Below are 4,345 nucleotides of genomic sequence, written 5' to 3'. Positions count from 1 at the left end.
AAGTGTGACCTTTCAAGAGGCAGGCCTTTCCAAAAATTGCGAAGGCAGCGCGCAGACAAGTCAATGCTGCATTATTCTTGGAGGTGGTAAAAGATTGTTGTTCCATTGTCGCCCGCCATCATCGAAGATGCAGTGGTTCAAAGAGAGTGACCTTCTCATTTTATTCATTCAACCTTCAAAGATGATAAGAGCTGTCCGTTGAGTAAAGGGAGACTTCGCCGCCCCTTTCGGCTTTCCACATCTGTCACGGGTCCTTCATCACTGCATGCTATCCCACGCTCAATCTATTTCCCTTTCTTCCACCTTTGACTTTCCATGCACGTGCCTTCTAATTAATAAAGCTCCCAAAACTTATGGAAAAACCAAATTAATTAATTATAACCCTTCTTTTTTACCGTCTTCAATGGAAACTTGATACCTCAGCTTTTCTTACAAATAACAAAGATTGAGCATCTCCCCACCCAATCAAATCCATTCCATTCATGATTCAAGAGAAACCTTAACTCTCTTTCGGATTTGCAAGAGCGAATGGGCTTATGCATTCAATCGTAAAAGAGAGGGTTAATTTCTTTTGAATTCGACCAGTTTCATTAAACCCTAAACCCTAAGCAATATTAATTGTTTGTAATTACTTGTGAGAAAATATGAGGTGTCAACTTTTTATTGGAAGGTGTATACAATGACTTTATTAAAGTTATTCTCATTTATTAATTAAAGATTTATTATCTTTTTTATTTAATTATTAGTATAGGGTTTCTTGTTCACTATGTACTCCTAATCTCTCTATAAATATACAGATTATGGGAACACAATTTATTATATACTGCTATACAAGATGCATGTACTCCTCATGTTTCATCAATTTCTATTTCCCCTTCCCCTCTCTATTTCTTTAATTATATATCGCCCCCTCATTTATTTCTACCCATGCATGGATGATTTTTAAACATCAACAGTAAATATATTGTAGATGCGAAAACAATTAAGCATAATTAGACGGCTGACCTATATGGATTAAAAAAAAAAAAAGGTTGAAAACAATGAAGAGTCGTGGCTAATGGTAGCTACAGTACTACTGCTACAGCTGATAGTAGAACCATTATTTGACACAACTTATGATGAAGAAAATGTTTTTGAAAATGGGCAAAACAAAAGCCAAAAAAAAGGGTCTGGCGATCGACAGCCTTTTTTACTTTTGCAAATCCCGACATATATGCATGCAGGTTTTACAGTTAAAAGAGACCAAACCTAGTCGTCCTATGTGGGTGATTAGGCATAGTTAGGGCCTACGAGATCGGGAACAGGCTCTGTTTGTTTGTTAGAGGTGGATACAGGAGTCTCTGCTTTTATTAATTATACACATGAATTAACTTCATTGACGCAAAAAAGCACTGCATCTGTTAAAATGCTTTTATAATAATGGCGCTGAAACCATTCTCCCTTGTAACCTTTGGAAGGAACATGTAACACAGCGGATAAAAGGACAAGTCAGCTGGAAGGGCTAGCCGGCTAGGTGAAAAAGGAAATAGCCGGCCTAGAGTAGGAGGGTGGGTACCCTCTCTAGGGTCTTTGCAGAGAGCTAGGTTTCCTCAGATCATATGCCATTTACTTGTCATTCTGTGTTTCCATGTCTATAACGGTTTGAGAAATTTCAGAGATCGGTAAAGCAGTGAGCGAGAGAAAAAACAAAAGAGAAAAAGTGAGGATTATCCATAGGTGTTACAGACGGTACAGCTGCACGGTTGCAGCCTTAATTATAACAAAGAGAGAGGGGTTCATTGACCACCATGTTAATTACAACGGTATTCTTATATCCAAACACCAATCAATTTTTACGTACACATGTACAAAGAGAAGAGAAAAAGAATAGACAATGTAGCTCCCGTGAAGAAATGGTGAGTAATAATTCTGATGTTTAACTCAATAAATTAAGTGTTTAAAGAATGAAAATAAAGGAATGATATAAGTCTATTTTATAGAGTAATTCTAGGTGATCTACTTGTGTCCTACTAAAAATTATGTAGTTACTAAAATCATTATTGCGCTTTTGATTGATCATTATTAAATTTTGATCAAATAGTAACTTTAATAGTCACATCATTCTTAATAGGATACAAATAAGTCACCTAGAATTACTCCATTTTACAAGATCGTGAATTACTTTTTTTATAGTAGTATGTTTGCAATTCTTAGGGTTTATGCTCTAAAAGCCAATTTAGGTATACTATTTTGTATATTATTTTACATGCATATACTATTTTGTACACACACACACAAGTAGTCTTTAAGTTATATTAATATGGTTTTAAGAAGCGTTAATTAGATTCTCACATATTAAGATCTTAAAACCTTATAACTTATATACTATTGTTGTAGTTGGTAATGAAATTTGGCATTTTATTTAATAAGACTATAACATATCAATCATGATGGATCTAACTTATCATGTGAAGTTAAGACTTCTACATTCTAACTGATATGTTGGTGTGATTGCAATTCATTTAACGAATCATGTGAGTGTTATTCTATAATTACAATTACAATTATTTAGTGAAATTGATTATAATTAAAATTAACCTTGATATATATATATATATATATATATATATATATATATATATATAATCCCAACGGAAACTATTTTCGTGCCATAATCTCTTTTTCAAGTGCAATTCAATTAATCCCAAGTAATTGCCTTGATTTAAGCATAGTTTATCCTTTACAATAGGGACTCACCTTGCATCGTGGTCAATGTAGCATGCTGCTAACACCTATCTAGCAAAATAATGGTTTGGGAGTTAATTCCGTATTATGAATGTAAGATGCAGCCCGGTTAATGGGCTAATTTTGGGCCTTAAGGTGTGGGCCAACTGACAAGTTGGGCAAAGAAATTAACGTTTGAATTTGTGCTGGTCCTTGGTTTGTTTTTTTACTATATATCATTCGTCTTAAATGCAAAGACATGTACTTGATTAACAATTAGCTCACTATGGTATCAAAATGAATTCAAAAGTTTCAGAACTATGTCAAAAAAATAATTTAGTCTTTACAGTCAAATTTCGTCTACTAATTTAACAGATTCTGTTAGTGTGACACTGACTTAAATCATACAACTATCACAATTTATTAGTTTTAACGTTTCACCCTGTCAAAATCTGTAAAGTCAATGAATAAAATTTGACTGTAAGAACTAAATTATTTTTTTAACATATATCGGAAATCTTTGAGTTCATTTTAATACAACAAGAAGTTAACTGCAAACCAAACAAATTATAAAGACTGATTTTACATTTTTAAGATTTTGTTACCCATTATTTTTTATTTATATATCGGGGACCTTTTAGGGTCTTGCATTTATATATATATATAGGGATTGACACCCATTATTAATATTTCATCTGCAGCTTTTTGGGTTTTGTCACACGCGCATGCTATCTGTTGGGTTTCACCTCTGCAACACTATCCTAAAATATTGATTTGGCGGTTAATAATGGGCGTACGTAATTTATTATTCAAAATTGGGCGGTTTAATAATTTATTAAACTATCCGACATCGAGCCGAACTTGGGCTGCTCATTGTGAGACATGTAACATATATGCATGACATAATGAAAATTGAAAACATACCCTTAAAGTAATTGCAAAACAAAACAAAATTTAAAAAATTTAAAAAAATGCCCCACTTGCATAGTTGCATGTGATATTGCGGCTAGAGCTGCGGGTTGGTAATACCAAGCTGCGCGCTGCTGCTTCTGGTGTGACGATGGTGGTGCAGAGCCGCAATGGCACAAACGGCAAGAAGTGGTCCAGAACGGGCCCACCTTGATGCTGGTACCAAGGAGCTCGCAAAGAAATGGCCTGTGGCTTTGGCGGGATCAACGGTGGCAGCCCCACCCACAACCACTGGCGGCAAAGAGCCTTTCTCAGCTCCCTTTTTTTTTTTTTTTTTTGTTGATACTTGTTCCTTCTTCGGCCAGACATACCCCTTTTTCCGGCTAGTCAAGGCTGGCTCGATAACCAGGTCAACTTTTACCTATCTAGTTTTTAAAATTATTATTGAACATATAATAGATTATTTGGTTGCCACCGTTGATCTTTGTTAATGGAGTGGTTGCCACATGTAGAAGAGTGACTTTTAGAATTACTCTTTAATCTCGAGGTGATTGTTATGAGTTATTTAATTATTTACAAACAATCAGATAGCAAATTTAAAACCTCATTATCCATTACAGTATTATTATGAGAGAGAAAAAAAATCATTTTGATTTACAATTCACTGAGATAAAAGTGATTTCTTCTTTTAAAAAAAAAAAAAACCCCAATTTTTGCATTCAAATGCTTTTTT

The sequence above is a fragment of the Corylus avellana genome, chromosome ca5 (assembly GCF_901000735.1).
Source record: "Corylus avellana chromosome ca5, CavTom2PMs-1.0".
Classification (NCBI taxonomy): domain Eukaryota; kingdom Viridiplantae; phylum Streptophyta; class Magnoliopsida; order Fagales; family Betulaceae; genus Corylus; species Corylus avellana.
Note: the sequence above shows the minus strand (reverse complement) of the source record.